This window comes from Carcharodon carcharias, chromosome 2 (genome assembly GCF_017639515.1).
Source record: "Carcharodon carcharias isolate sCarCar2 chromosome 2, sCarCar2.pri, whole genome shotgun sequence".
In the NCBI taxonomy this organism is placed as follows: domain Eukaryota; kingdom Metazoa; phylum Chordata; class Chondrichthyes; order Lamniformes; family Lamnidae; genus Carcharodon; species Carcharodon carcharias.
The window spans coordinates 56,616,658-56,633,352 of record NC_054468.1 but is presented as its reverse complement, the minus strand read 5'-3'; the positions used below and the strand labels follow the sequence as shown (position 1 = coordinate 56,633,352).

The following is a 16,695-nucleotide window of genomic DNA, read 5'->3' as shown; positions in this document are numbered from 1 at the left end:
ACATGCTGATACTGATCTATAACCAGCCACCAAGAAGTGTGTAAAATCAGATAGGGCAAATTTTACTTCCTTGTAAAGAAGTACAGTTGTTCCCTCCCACACCAGCACAAAAAGAATCAGTAACACACTGTGGATGTAACTTGAACTTTTGGCAATGCTGAAAAACTGGTGATATTGGGTCACCCATTAAACATCTTCTCACAATTTTAGAAAAATCTCAGTACGTGTATAACAGGCAGTCAATCACAGAGTAACAGAATCTTTACAGTGCAGAAAGAGGCCATTTGGCCCATCGAGTCTGCACTGGCTCTCTGAAAGAGCATTCCACCTAATCCCACTCCCCTGCCTTATCCCCATAACCTTGCACATTCTCTCTTTTCAGGTAGCAATCCAATTCCCTTTTGAATACCTCAATCAAACCTGCCTCCACCACCCTTTCAGGAAGTTTGTTCCACACTCCAAATTCCTGTGCCATCTGTACATAAATCCATTTCCCATTGCTTCATGGTACTGTTATTCCCTCTCTTAAAACTTGAAATTCATTCCTTGGAACAAGAGCTCTTGCACAGCACACAATGCAAAAGTTCTTCAAATATACTTGTAAAATTCTACTACTCATCCTTTGTTGAACATATTTCTTTTGTTCTGAGGGTTTTGTGCACCTTAAGTATTTTCATAGTAGCAATTAGGCTAATGCAACTATGCAGATTAGAAGAGAGAGAGAAAAATATAACAACTTGAAATGCCCTGAAAGTGAATTCAAAATGACAAAATCAGCATGCAAATTTTAATATCTAATTCCACATTCTGTAGATTAAGTTAACCATACTATCAATGTACTTTCCTCTCAATAAATGGTAGTGTTCCACTATTTTGTTCATATGCTCCTCAAAAACCATTATCTTAAACTTCACATCGAATTACCAGAGTAAAGTGATCCAAAAAGTATTGTAATATTCTAGACACTATGACTGAAAGTATAATGCAATCTGAAAAATTCTGAATGGATAGATTGCCTTTACCATTTTCAAAGACCTGATAGTAGCTCCTAAGTTTAAACTGTAAACCGAGCAAAGAAAAAAAAATACTTCTGCCTATTCTGAGACATTCATTTTCACCATTGAAAACTTTGCTTGATATTTTCTGTGATTTTAATATGTTAGTATTTTCATTTCAAACAATCCTTTCTTTGAAGAACAGTGAATGTGGAGAATGAGAACCAAAATGCTGGCAATAGATTTCAATTCATAAAATAAAATACTGCTACAGAAAATTTCACAATGTGCTAACTATGTAACAATATCAATCCACATTATGCTGCAGACAATTAATTCTACCTAAGTCTTCAGTGTTTCAAGTGATTCATTTGTTGGGCATTTAATTATGTTGCATGCAGTTGAAAAGCAAGTGATGACTAAATTAGACAGTGGGTGGAAAATGTACTATGAAGAAAAATTTATTGCAAAAACATACAGAGCACTCACCAACATTTTTTAAAAAGAATTGCAAAGTCCTTTGTTATAAATATGAGCTCCTTCTAGAAATTATATCCAACCTATATCGGAACAAACAAGTAGTAAATGTTGCAGGGGGAAAAAGTAGTAATTCTCGGGACAAAACACTTCTACAATGTTGAAATCTGTTTTTTTAATGGCATATTGTCATAATTTTGGGCACCAAAGGAAAGAAACCTATTCTTGGCTTCTGGACTAAAGACATGCAAGCCATTGATAGGATAAGGATGACTTACTGCACGCAAGAACCCATTCTCAAAAATATCAGGGAAATGAAGCAGTTATTCTTCTGAGAAAAAGACAAAATAAATACAGATTAAAAAGCTGTTTGGCTTTTCTTAACTCAACAATTCAGGTATGAAAAAATTAACAGTCACATCAGTTACTTGTATCTTGATTGAGTTTAAGATTTTCATGTCCAATACACTACCCAGAATACTATTCCAAGTGCAGGTCACTCATTTCACGAAATGACTGTCATGAATATTTGAACATTTTGGCTTATCTTTATTGCTATGGATTTACTTCATCTGTATCAGTTAGTATATTGTATAATTCTAAAAAGGTCTATGGTCTTGGACAGGAGCGTGTGACTGCAAGTGACGCAGGTATGGGGACCTAGAACGTAGAAGTGGAGGAGCCTCAGACTTTGCAATTGTCTAACAGATTCCGGGTTCTTGCATCCAGCATGGATGAAAGTGGATGAGCAAACTGATCATGACAACATGGTACAGGAAGACATTCAAGCAGGGGGAGTTAACAGGAATATAGTGGTAGTAGGGGATACAGCATTGTCGATGGGAGGGGGTAGACACAGTTCTCTGCAGCCTAGAGCAAGAGCCAGGCGGCTGTGCTGTCTGCCCAGTTCCAGGGTTCGGGACATCTGCTCTGGAGAGGAACTTGCAGCGGGAGGGGGAGGATCCAGTGGTTGTGGTCCACATGGGTGCCAACAACATAGGTAAAACAAAGAAACAGGTTCTACTGAGGGAGTATGAGCAACTAAGGGCTAAACTAAAAAGGAGGACCTCAAAGTAATAATCTCTGGATTATTACCCAAGCCACAGGCAAATTGACATAAGGTAAATAAGGTTAGAGTTAAACGTATGACTTAAAGATTGGTGTGGGAGAAATTAATTTTGGTTCGTGAGGCACTGGCACCAGTGATGCGGAAAGTGGGAGGTGTACCGTCAGGATGGTCTTCATGAACCGTGCTGGGACCACTGTTCTATCAGGTTGTATAAACAGAGCCGTAGGGAGGGCTTTAAACTAAATAGTGGGGGCAAGGGATCAGGAGCGAGAAGAAGTGATAAATTAAGTTGAGAAGAAAAGGCAAGAGAGCAAGGTAGCAATAAGGGAAATGGTACAGACGTGGCAGGAAGGGAGAGAGTGTACAAACCTAAGAGTGCACCAGCAGATAGAGGTTACAAAAGTAGTGAAAATACAGAATTAAAGACTCTGTATCTGAATGCACATATCATTCTCGACACAGCAGGTAAATTGACAGCTCATAAAGTAAAAGATACGTATGCTCTGATAGCCATTACGCTTCGGAAGGCCTCAGTCCAATAGACACAGGAGACAATCTCCAGGGTAAAGGGTAAATCCATGCTAACACTCTCAGGTAGTGTGAGGCGTTGTGACCATCTGAGGTGCTGGGACAGACAAGGAAGGGAAGGGAACGGAAGAGAATGTCAACAAATTGAAAAAGGTGGAAATCACATCTGTCAGCAAAAAATTAAAAATGGCATAACATAACCATTGACAAGTTAGCCCTGTTATGGAAATCATAAATCCTTATTTTGTTTATTAACATTATTGATACATTCACAAATAACATTTTGCATAGTAATGCTGTTTATAAGACCATAAGACATAGGAGCAGAAATTAGGACATTCGGCCCATCGAGTCTGCTCTGCCATTCAATCATGGCTGATAAGTTTCTCAACCCCATTCTCCCACCTTCTCCCCATAACCTTTGATCCCCTTACCAATCAAGAACCTATCTATCTCCATCTTAAATACACTCAATGACTTGGCCTCCACAGCCTTCTGTGGCAATGAATTCCATAGATTCACCACTCTCTGGCTAAAGAAGTTTCTCCTCATCTCTGTTCTAAATGGTCTTCCATTTACTCTGAGGCTGTGCCCTCGGCTCCTAGTCTCTCCTACTAATGGAAACATCTTCCCCACGTCCACTCTATCCAGGCCTTTCAGTATTCTGTAAGTTTCAATAAGATCCCCCTCATCCTTCTAAACTCCATCGAGTATAGACCCAGATTCCTCAAACGTTCCTCATATGTTAAGCCTTTCATTCCTGGGATTGTTCTCGTGAACCTCCTCTGGACCCTCTCCAGGGCCAGAACATCCTTCCTGAGATACAGGGCCCAAAATTGCTCACAATATTCTAAATGTGGTCTGACCAGAGCTTTATAAAGCATCAGCAGCACATCCCTGCTTTTATATTCTAGTCCTCTCAAAATAAATGCTAACATTGCATTTGCCTTCCTAACTACTGACTCAACCTGCAAGTTAATCTTAAGAGAATCCTGGACTAGGACTCCCAAGTCCCTTTGCACTCCAGATTTCTGAATTCTCTGCCCATTTAGAAAATAGTCTATCCTCTATTCTTCCTACCAAAGTGCCTGACCTCACACTACCCCACCTTGTATTCCATCTGGCACATCTTTGCCCATTCTCCTAATCTGTCCAAATCCTTCTGCAGCCTCCCCGCCTCCTCAATACAACCTGTCCCTCCACCTATCTTTGTATCATCTGCAAACTTAGCCAGGATGCCCTCAGTTCCTTCATCTAGATCATTAATGTGTAAAGTGAAAAGTTGTGGTCCCAACACTGACCCCTGCGGAACTCCACAAGTCACCGGCCGCCATCCTGCCAGACAGCCAATCTTCTATCCATGATAGTACCTTGCCTCTAACACCATGGGCTCTTATCTTAGTGAGCAGCCTCCTGTGCGGCACCTTGTCAAAGGCCTTCTGGAAGTCCAAGTAGATAACATTCATTGGCTCCCCTTTGTCTAACCTACTCGTTACCTCCTCAAAGAATTCTAACAGATTTGTCAGGCATGACCACCCCTTGATGAAACCATGCTGACTTTGCTCTATTTTACCATGCACTTCCAAGTATTCTGAAATCTCATCCTTAATAATGGACTCTAAAATCTTACCAACGACTGAGGTCAGGCTAATCAGCCTGTAATTTCCCATCTTTTGCCTCACTCCCTTCTTAAACAGGGGTGTTACATTAGCGATTTTCCACTCCTCTGGGACCCTCCCTGACTGGAGTGATTCCTCGAGTAGCTAGTTTAGTAGCTAACTGGAGAAGTATACTCATGAAATACAAAATAAATTCTATTGGTAATATGAACACTCATTTAATTTAGCTTCATGTCAAGCATACAAGTCCAACTGCTCAATATAGCAGATTCTGAGGTCAGATGTTCAGTGCTGTGGTTCAGAGAAGAGTAAAGTTTAAAGATGCTTAAACATTTTCAGCATGGGAGAATCCAAAATGAAATAGCGGTCATTTTAAAACAAAATACTTCGATGTACTCAAAACTTATAAATTCTCCATTGATTAGTTAAGTTTCTCCCAGCTAAATAGTAGAGGTTCACAACTTTAGAGAGTTCATAGCATGGATCTGTAAACTTCAACTGTGTCTTAGAGGCATCTAATATTTGTACTTTTACATGCAATTGAAAACCGTTTCCACCAGTAATTCAAAATTAATAATTTGCTTGATTTCAATATGGGTGACCAATGAACCTTACAGCATCAGCGTTGCTTCAAAAACCAATTTTATCAATCTTACCTTCTTGCACAATAAGTGAATTAATTATCTGCATGAAGGATGTTTTCAACAGTTTACCCATATAATAATTATTACAAATATATTATTTTTCAAATTATTTATAGTTAAATAGAAAGATCTATGTGTGACATCAAGATACAAATACTTTTGAGTTGTCAAATCAGCCAGAAGAGATCAATATTGTGCCAGGTCTTCATTGATTTATTTTATTCAAGATTGTTACAGATTTCATAATGAGAAAAGAGAAAGCTTCCCCCCAATTTGGTGGCAAAGTGATATAATAAACTTCAATAACATGTATGTCTCTTGCATAGGATACCATATGACCAAAGCATCTCAAGTCATTTATTCTTGACTTGACTCATTCCCAGACTATTATTGTTTCCCTTTATTTGACTGTTGGGGTGACAAAGATTAATTTCCTTCCCATCTCAAACAAAAACATCCTGGAAAATTACATTTCCATTAAGATTACTGCCAGTGCCATTATTGTGTTCGCTCTAAGTAATTACCAGAGTGCCAGACAGTATACAGTTTACCATCTTTATCACATAACATAAATGAAATGCCAGAATGATGTAACAAATTAGTTATAGCTATTATATTGGTTGAGGCATTAATTGCCATATGTCCCAACGACTCTTTCAAAACTCAGACCATAATGTCTAATGTCAGATTTGATTCCACAAGTGGACAGCATTTGCTGAACAATTCTGAATATGCTGAGAGTTACACTAACACTCAATTTAAGACCATCATTTGGTCTCGCAACGTAACGCACTGATGCTTGCTAGAAGCTACATATATTCATACGCAGGGATCTGTCCTCTGCAAGCAAAAGGAGCTTGTCCAGGCACTGTGCCTTTTTTTGAATTAAACAAAAGCATAGGGGACAATAGCTCCCTGGTGCATTCCCCATGGCAACATCTTGACCAGAGCCAACTAATCAACACCCTTTTCTCATGCAGTATAAACTGTTGCTCCCTTTGACATTCCTGTGTCTGCCCTAATGAGTGCAAGGCAAAAAGCTTTGACAGCAGGTCTCTGTTCTCAGCATTGCTCAAGCAAAGACCATTTCAAACTGATGCAATAATTATCTATTGGCACATCCCTGACTTTTATCCAGGATGATCAGGAATGCTAAACAATTCAGCATCTTGCCACAGATAGCCAACTAATATTAATATCTATTCTGCTGAGGACAATTCTTGTGGACATGCCATGGCTTGTCTGCAGAGAATAAATTTCCAAACAAGAGGTTAATTAGTGTGGTTGACTGGTCTGCTCTCAACTAACTGCTCAAGAATGTGTCATAGGCACCAGCACTTTGCTTTCAGGAATAAGAACAGGAGATAGGGGGAAAAAATTCCATATGCTAGAGGCAATCAAATTTCAAATACTGGTGACATGAGCAGTGTCTCTCTCAGAGGGGGCAGTTATCTTTGATGAAGCAAATAGCCACTGTCAGGTAGACTGTAAATAGAATTTTCTCCTTCTTCGGCAGTACCTCAGGACTGAGAATGACTTTCTTCCACTCTGGAGTTGTGGGTCCTGAGGCGACTAAAAAGTCCAATGCTGGATCCACACATTCTGTCATAGGTTGTGTTCGATGGCACGAGTCGGTGGGATGCTCAGATTTTGGTACGATCCTTCTGCTGTTTGCACTTGGCCTCCATGTGGATCTGTGGAAGACATTCACAGATACTCCTTCTCCATCTTGAGAACTTGTTGCTCAAGATTACATGCACATCGATGGGGATGTTCCATTTTTTCCAGGGAGGCTTTGAGGACATCCATGAAATGTTTCCTCTGCCCTCCTAGTAACTGCTTGCCGTGACGAAGCTTTGAGTACACAACTTGCTTTGGAAGGCCATGTCGGGCATGTGGCCCACCTAATGTAGCTGATTAGCCATAAGCAGTACCTTGATACTGGCCTGAGAGAGGACACTGATATTGGAGCACCTATCCTGCCATTGAATTTGAGGCATTTTGCAGCGGCATCACTGGTGATATTTCTCTATAGATTTAAGGTGTCTGCTGTACGTGGTCCATGTCTCTGATGCATACAGGAAGGCAGATAGCACTGCAGCCCGTCAGCTTGGTGCCAGGTTTCAGGTCTTAGTCATAGAGGTCTACAACACAGAAATAGGCTCTTCGGCCCATCGAGTCTGCACTGGTCAAACAAGTACCGAACTATTCTAATCCCATTTTCCAGCACTAGGCCCATAACCTTGTATGCCATGGCATCGCAAGTGCACATCCAAATACTTCTTAAATGTTATGAGGGTTTCTGCCTCTACCAACCTTTCAGGCAGCAAGTTCCAGATTCCCACCACTTCTGGGTGAAAAAATTCTTCCTCACATCCCCTCTAAACCTCTGCCCCTTACTATAAATTTATGCCCCCTGGTTATTGATCCCTCCACCAAGGGGAAAAGTTCCTTCCTGTCTACTCTATCTTTGTCCCTCATAATTTTATACACCTCAATCATGTCCCCTCCTCAATCTCCTCTGCTCCAAGGAAAATAACCCCATCTACCCAATCTCTCCTCATAACTAAAACTCTCCAGCCCAGGCAACATCCTGGTAAATCTCCTCAGCACTCTCTCTAGTGCAATCACATCCTTTTTATTGGAATCCACATTATTGGAAGGATGTGATTGCACTATAGGTCTTGTATGGGGTGCTTGGGGTGGGGGGTGGGGGGGGGGTCCTCTATCACACAGGCTTGATTGACCAGAGTTTGGATTTTGAAGGCAAGCGTTTCAGATCTCCCATTCGAGACAGTTGCAGTCATATCATCATGAAACAATTGTAGAATTGTGATTAAATTTCTTGGACATCCAAATATTAGGAGCACAGTCCATAGAACCTCACAATTTACTAAGTCAAATATTTTGGTCAGGTTGATGAATGCAATGAGTTCCTGGTGTTGCTCTTGATATTTTTTTGGATCTATCTGGCAACAAAGACCATGTCAGAGGTTCTTTTGGAAGGTCTAAGGCTATACTGGGCTCTGGGAAAATTTCCTCAGCCACAGGAAGGCAGCAATTCAGGAGAATGCATCTTGGTATTGTCCTCTTTCCCATAGCAGGGAAAATCCCTCAATAGTTTCCACCTTCTTGATGATAGTTACAATTGTCACATTCCTGAAGTTGTAGCGAAAAAGGGAGTTCTTTTTTCTTCCCAAATCTATAGGATTACTGCATGGAATCTTGATGTAAACAAAAGTCCACCAGCTTTGAAGATCTCAGCTGGAACACCATTGGAGCCTCAGGCTGTTGTTGTTTTTCATCTGTTTGATTGCTTGTTGCAGTACTCCCATTGATGGTGGTTCATCCATAAATTCTACCACAGGGTACTGGGGGAATAGCCTGGAGTGTACTGCCACCATGCTGGAATCACAGTTGAAGAGTTGTTCAAAATGTTTTTTCCAAAGATAGACAGATAGTGTTGTCAGCCTTAAGAGGAGAAACATCATCCTATGAATGAAGGAGATCCCCCATTTGACCTTGGTTTATAGATGGCCATGGTGGCTCCAAAAAAGCTTCACATGTCATTGCTGCAGTGTTGTGGTCCACTCTGCACCAGATTTTCAAATCACTCTTGATCTCTTCAATTCTGCATAAAAGAAACTTGACCTGTCCTTGAACACGACGGAAACAAAACTCATATCAGCCCACACCTAATCAGCCAAATATTCCACCTCCCATATATGCTGAAGGAGACACTGTGGACTTTGTTGAGCACTTCCCATATCTCAGCAGCCACCTCTCACAAAAGGCCGCCATCAAGATCTAACACTGCATCAGCTGCGCCAGTTCAGCCTTCTACAAACTATGGCAGTGAGTGTTTGACAACAAAGACTTCTGGCAAATCAACACAAGTTCTACAGGGCAGTTGTGGTCACCACATTCCTGTACTGAAGTGAGACCTGGATTGTGCATCAGTGACACATAACAGCAGTAGAGAAATTCCATCAGCAATACCTCCACCACATTCTCCGGATTCAATGGGAGGACCATCACAGAAGCACTAGTGTCTTTTTTTAAGCCAGCTCCACAGGCGTTCAGACAAAACTTCTACAAAATCAACTTCAATGGACTAGACACTGCATCCGGATGGTCAAAAACCATCTGTCACGTCAGATCCTGTTCGCTCAACTCTCAAATGGCCAATGTTCCATGGAGGACAAGGAAAACTCTTTAAACACAGTCTAATGCTCTCCTTGAGGCATGGTGGCATTGACCTTACCAACTGGAAGGAGCTTGCTACCAATCATTCAGAATGGCAACAACTTGTTCATCAAGCTGCATCATGCTTTGAGTCCCAAAGTCTTAATGATGAGGCTGAGTGGTAAAAGAGAGGAAGCAAATCCTGCACTCCAGATCCCACTACCTCATGGGACCTCCTGCCGCATGTGCCCAAAGATATGCAGGTCAGGAATCAGCCTGCTCAGTCACGTGAAGACCCATGGCAGCAACTCGTGACTTTGAGGCACAGCCAGTGATGACATCTCTCTCAGAAGAGCAGGCAGTAACTTATTTTACAAAGGCAACTGTTTAATTGGCTTTTCAAATTCAACAGGATAAAACAATACATTGGCTTTCCAAGAATACAGTGAGTCAATAAATATATGCAGGTTGTATTTGGGCACTTTTGCACAAGGCTGTATCTATTGATGCCATAACACTAGAGGGAGCACTTCTCACATGTGGATGCAGTCAATGATACAGACACAAAGATCAATACTTACAGTGGCAGAGAAGATCACCACAACACTGACTATTAATGCTACAAGCTTATTCAAGGGAGCAACTGGAGGCTTCAATTCGAGATCAGGCAATTTACTGTTTGGACGGGGTTGGGGGAAGCTGCAGTTGAGAACTATTGAAAAAAGCCAGTTTGTCACAGTTAACAGATTTCTCCTAACCGTGCATGTGCCAGCAGCCGCAATGCAGATTGAGTGCACGTGTGCAACTGTTCCTGGTACCTCAATATCAGGCGCTATAGTGTTTGCACAATACAACAGACTGAAAGAAGGGAAGGCCTTAATTCAAACAATGTGTAGCTGGTACTGTCATTGAATTACATAGGTGAATGCCTGCTTCTTCAGGTGTCTGAACAATTACTTGTTGTCAGTCTTGATCCAGTGGTAGCATTCTCACTTCTGAGTCAGAAGTTTGGGAATTCAAGCCCCATTTGATACTTGTGTTTATATAGCACCTTTCACAATCTTGGGGCATCCCAAAGTGCTTTACAGCCAAGTGTGGTCATTGCTGTAATTTAGGAAACATGCAGCCAATTTGCATACAGCAAGGCCCCCAATCAACAATAACTTAAATAACCAGATAATCTATTTTAGTGATGTCAATTGAGGGATTAATACTGCTCAGGACACTGGGAAGAGAATACCTCAGCTTTTCTACGAATGATACCATGGATTTTTTTTATATCCACCTGTAGTGAATGATGAGACCGCAGTTTAATGTCCCATGCAAATAAATGGCAGCTTGGACAGAGCTGGGTGTGTCAATCTAGATTTTGTGGGGTGCAAACCCAGAACCCCGTGAATCAGAGGTAGAAGTACTACCAGCTGAGCCACAGCTATCACCTAATGAAATGTCCCAAGGCACTTCTCAAGTAAGCACAAAGAAAATGCACAAATAGTATAGTAACTAGAAAAGGCAATCAATGTTTGGTGAAAGAAAAGGATCTTGAGATTTGTTTTATAAAGACGGAGAGAAGTTGGAAAGTGGAGAAATCTATAGAGGCATCTCCATGGGATTCAAGCAGCTGAGATTGTGAGGTGCTAGGGGGCAACAGAAGACATGGGTCAGAGGTAGAGTGTTTAGGAGGGGATATAGGACTGGAGAACATTACGAGGAGAGGGACAGAGACATAATTTATATTAAAAAAGAACAAGGGTCTGAATTTATTATAGGAAATCAGGAGGCAGTGTAGGTCAGCAATGACAAGGGGGATGGCTGAGTAATTTAATTCAGAATAGAAACATGCAGCAAAACTTTGAACAAATTGAAGTTTGTGGAGGAAAGGAAGCCAAATGTGCTGGTGGTACTGGTATGTAGAAGGGATATGTTGGCATAGCAGCAGAGCTAAAGCCAAAAGGGACAAAGCTCTTGGCCATGTCTAGGATGTAGAGTTCATAGCTCAGCTCGGAGCTGAACAGGGCATCAAGTTTACAAATGGTCTGATTCAGCCAAAAATGGCCACGGAAAGGGTGGGGTCAATGGCAAGGAAGTCAAGGGCTGGAACTAAAAATTATGCTATTGGTCTTCTGATGTTGAGCTTGAGAAAGTGGGCACTCGTTCAGGACTTTACATTTAATAAGCAACCGATAGTTGGGTGTGGGTTGGGTTGGGTAAGAGCAGTGCTACACTGGACAGGGCGGAATTACATCATTTTCTAAAGTAGTTGCCTTGAGCTGGGGTCAATTACTGACACTATTCAAACATTGGATTTCCATGTTGTACGGCTATTCTATCCTCTATCTTACACTAAAGAAACACGGTAAAATAATGGGTTCTCGATTGTTCTACAAGTTCCATACAACATAAACAAAACTGGGTTAGACCTTCGTTAGTTACAAAAATGATAACATCGGCTTAAAAACTTTGCCCAACACTTTTTGTGAAGAAAACAAAAACAGAATTACCTGGAAAAACTCAGCAGGTCTGGCAGCATCGGCGGAGAAGAAAAGAGTTGACGTTTCGAGTCCTCATGACCCTTCGACAGAACAGACCTTCTGTCGAAGGGTCATGAGGACTCGAAACGTCAACTCTTTTCTTCTCCGCCGATGCTGCCAGACCTGCTGAGTTTTTCCAGGTAATTCTGTTTTTGTTTTGGATTTCCAGCATCCGCAGTTTTTTTGTTTTTATTACTTTTTGTGAAGATGTGTGCAAACCTTGTAGCACAGGACTCAGCTTCACAACTACTAAAAAAGACCACGAATTAAACAAACATCGACTTTTTTTCATAATTATGTTCATTGAACAATAGTTATGCTCAATCTGTATCTTTAGCGTTTAATAATTCAATTCTTTTTCACTTGGAAATAATTTATCTATATTCATCGGTAACATGTATCCGCTCACCGGTGCTGCACTTATTCAGAATCTCCCACCCAGGAGATGTACACTGCCGCTCCGACACGGCACATTGTACTCACCTTTTAGCATCTCCAAATGTCTATTCGTGTCTCTGCTAAATATAGTGTATTTTCCCCAAACCTTATTTCTCCGAATTCGCCATTTAATTTGACACTGCGAATATTAAAATACAACAGCATCGGAACCACTGAATCTCCAACCTATAGTTCAAAGCTGGGACCACACTCAACCAACAACATGCTCCATTAACAGCGCCTCTGCATCGGCGGACTGGGGAGCTTCAAATTGCATTTGCTGCTGTTGACTGAAGCACACGAGTAAACATTAAAGAAATAATTACAGTTTGACTTTTTTATTCGTTGTTGACCAGCATTTATTGCCCATTCCTAACAACCCTTGAGCAATCGGAGGTGAGAGTTGAACAGCTGTAGTCCACGTGGTGTAGGTGCGCCAACAGTACTGTTATTGAGGGAGTTCCAGCATTTTGGCTCAGTGACAGTGTAGGAACAGTGACATAGTCCCAAATCAGGATTGTGTGGCTTGGTGGGAAATTTGCATGTTCCCATGCATCCGTTGCCCTTGTGGGGGAAGTCGTAGGGCGGAATTTTATAAACCTGCCCGCTGGTGGAATTTTCTGGCCCAATCGAAGTCAATGGAGTTCGGGACAACTTGCTACATTTTATGGCCCCACCCCAGCCGCAACAAGGCTGTAAAATTCTGCCTATAGATTTGCAAGGTGCTGTAGAAGGAGCCCTGTTGAGTTGCTGCAGTGTATCTTGTAGATGGTATACACTGCTGTCACTGTGCATGAGTGGTGAAGGGACTAAAAGTTGAAGGTGATGGATGGGGTGCTGTTCAAGTTGCTGCTTGTTCCTGGATGGTGTTGAGCTTCTTGAGTGTTGTTTGAACTGCATTCATCCAGGCAAGTGGGGAGTATTCCATCATACTCACCTCCTGACTTGTGCTTTGTAGATGGTTGTCAGGCTTTGAGGAGTCAGGAGGTGAGTTACTTGATGCAGAATTCCAGCCTCTGATCTGCTTTTGTAGCCACAGTGTTTATATGGCTGGTCCAGTTAGATTTCTGGTCAATGGTAACCTCTAGGAAGTTTATAATGGGGAATTCAGTGATGGTAATGCTGGTGAATGTCAAGGGGAAATGGTTAGATTCTCTCTTGTTGCAGATGGTCATTGCCTGACACTTGTGTGGCACGAATGTGGCACTTCTGAACCCAAGCCTGAATGTTGCCCAGGTCTTGCTGCATATGGACAAGGACTAGTTCGGTATCTAACGAGTTGTGAATAGTGCGAACACTGCAATCCTCAGCAAACATCCCCATTTCTGACCTTATGGTGGAGGGAAGGTCATTGACGAAGCAGTTGAAGATGGTTGGACTTAGGACACTCCCCTGAGGAACTCCTTCAGTGATGTCCTGGCACTGAGATAGTTGACTTCCAGCAAAAACAACCAGCTTCTTTTGTGCTAGGTATGACTCCAACCAATGGAGAGTTTTCCCCCGATTCCCATTGACTTAAATTTTGCCAGGGCTCCTTGATGCCACACTGAGTGAAATGCTGTTTTGTTATCAAAGTCACTCTCGCCTCATTCCTTGCATTAGACTCTTGTCTCCATGTTTGGGCCAACCTTGTAATGAGGTCTGGAACTGAGTGCCCACAAAAAGCATGACAAATCGAACCAGGTCAATTACCACCCCAATCATCAATCATCAGCAAAGTGATGGAAGGTGTTATCAACAGTGCTATCAAGCGGCATTTACTCAGCAATAACCTGCTCAGAAATGCTTTGGGTTCCGTCAGGCCCTCTCAGCTCATGACTTCTAAAAATTGGTCTAAATAAATAAAAAAAAAAGAGCTGAACTCAAGAGATGAGGTGAAAGTGACTGCCCTTCACATCAGGGCAGCAATTGACCCTAGCAAAATTGAATTCAATGAGAATTGGGGAGAAAACTCTCCATTGGGAGTCATACTTAGCACAAAGGAAGTTGGTTATGATAGTCAGAAGTCAAACATCTCAGTCCAGGGACATTGTTGCGGAAGTTCCTCAGGGTAGTGTCCTAGGCCCAATCTTCAGCTGCTTCATCAATGACCTTCCCTCCATCATAAAGTCAGAAGTGGGGATGTTCGCTGATGATTGCACAATGTTCAGCACCATTCTTGACTCTTCAGATCTTGAAACATTCTGTGTCCATATGCAGCAAGACCTGGAGAACATTAAGGCTTGGGCTGACAAGTGGCAAGTAACATTCATGCCCCATAGGTGCCAGGCAAAGACTATCTCCAACAAGAGAGAATCTAACCATCTCCCTGTGATATTCAATGGCATTAACATCGTGGAATCCCCCACAAGCAACATCTTGGGGGTAAATATTGACCAGAAAATGAACAGGCTTCAGCTATTTACCAGGAAGATAGTGGTATATTGGTAATATCACTGGACCAGTTATCCAGAGGCCCAGCCTAATGCCCTGGGGACATGGGTTCAAATCCCACCACAGCAGCTGGTGGAATTTAAATTCAATTAATAAAAATGAAATATGAAGCTAGTCTCAGTAAGATGACCATGAAACTGTCATCAACTGTTTTAAAGACCCATCTGATTCAGTAACGCCCTTTAGAGAAGGAAATCTGCCATCCTTACCAGACCCACAGCAATGTGGTGAATTCTAAACGGTCCTCTGAAATGACCTAGTAAGCCATTCATTTCAAGGGCAGTTAGGGATGGGCAACAACTGCAGGGCTTGCCAGTGATGCCCACATCCCAGGAAAGAAGAAAGGAAAAAAATATTTAAATACTGTGGCTACAAGAGCAGGTCAGAGGCTGGGAATTCTGTGGTGATTAACTCATCTCATGACTCCCCAAAGCCTGTCCGCCACCTACAAAGCACAAGTCAGGAGTGTCATGGAATACTCTCCAATTGCCTGGATGAGTATAGCTCCCAACAGCATTTAAGAAGCTGGACACCATCCAGGACAAAGCAATCCACTTGATTGGCACCCCGTCCACCACCTTAAACATTCACTCCCACCACCACCAACACAGAGTGGCAGCAGTCTGTACCATCTACAAGATGCACAGCAGCAACCCACCAAGGCTTCTTTGGCAGCATCTTCCAAACTAGCGACCTCTATAATCTAGAAGGATAAGGGCAGTAGGTGCATGGAAACACCATCACCTGGAAGTTCCCCTCCAAGACACTCACCATCCTGACTTGGAAATATATTGCCGTTCCTTTACTGTCGCTGGGTCAAAATACTGGAACTCCCTCCCTAACAGCACTGTGGGTGTACCTACACCACAGGGACTGCAGCAGTTCAAGAAGGCAACTCACCACCACCTTCTCAAGGACAATTAGGGATGGGCAATAAATGCTGACCTAGCCAGTGAAGCCCATTTCCCATGAACAAATAAAAACAAATCTAAACTGAGGATTGGTGAACAGGTTGTTGATAAGCAAGTGTCATTTCATATCACTGTCGACAGCATAGTCCGACAGTTTGCTGATGAGTGAGAATAAGCTTATGGGGTATTAATTGGTTGGATTGGATTTTCCTGCTTTTTGTGGACATAGCATACCTAAGCAATTTTCCACATTGTTGGGTAGATGGCAATGTTGTAGCTGCACTGCATCAGTTTGGCTAAGTGTGTGGCTAGTTCTAGATCACAAGTCTACAGTTCAACATCTGGGATTTTGTCAGGGCCCATAGATTTGCTGCATCCAGTGCCTTTAGTCATTCCTTGATACCATGTGCAGTGAAGTTAATTGGCTGAGGACTGGCATCTGTGAAGGTGGGGCCCTCAGGAGGAGGCTGCTTTGGATCATCCACTTGGCACTTCTGGTTGAAGATGGTTGTAAATGCCTTGTCTTTTACACTGACATGCTGGACTTCCCTCTCATTAATGGTCGGGATGTTTTTGGAGCATCCTCCTCCTGTTAGTTTGTTTAATGGTCCATTCATTAGTGGATGTGGCAGAACTGAAGAGCTTTATTTGATCCATTTGTTTTGGAATTGCTTAGCTCAGTATACAACACACTGCTTCAGCTGTTTAGCATACGTATAGTTATGTTGTAGCTTCGCCAGGTTGGCACATTATTTTTTTGGTATGCTTGGTGCTGCTCCTGACATGCTTTCCTACATTCCTCATTGAACCAGGGTTAGTTCCCTGGCATGATGGTAGGAGAGATGGCAAGGAATAGCCCTGGCCA

General features: G+C 42.2%; 1 protein-coding gene across 1 annotated transcript in view; it reads right to left on the bottom strand.

Annotated features, from left to right (window-relative positions):
- LOC121275303 (lysosomal amino acid transporter 1 homolog) overlaps positions 1–12,578 on the bottom strand; it is a 61,757-nt gene extending 49,179 nt beyond the window's left edge. The window contains exon 1 of the mRNA XM_041182762.1: positions 12,532–12,578. The gene's annotated coding sequence lies outside the window, so the exon portion shown is untranslated. The remainder of the gene's footprint in view (positions 1–12,531) is intronic.
- Positions 12,579–16,695: the final 4,117 nt, after the last annotated feature.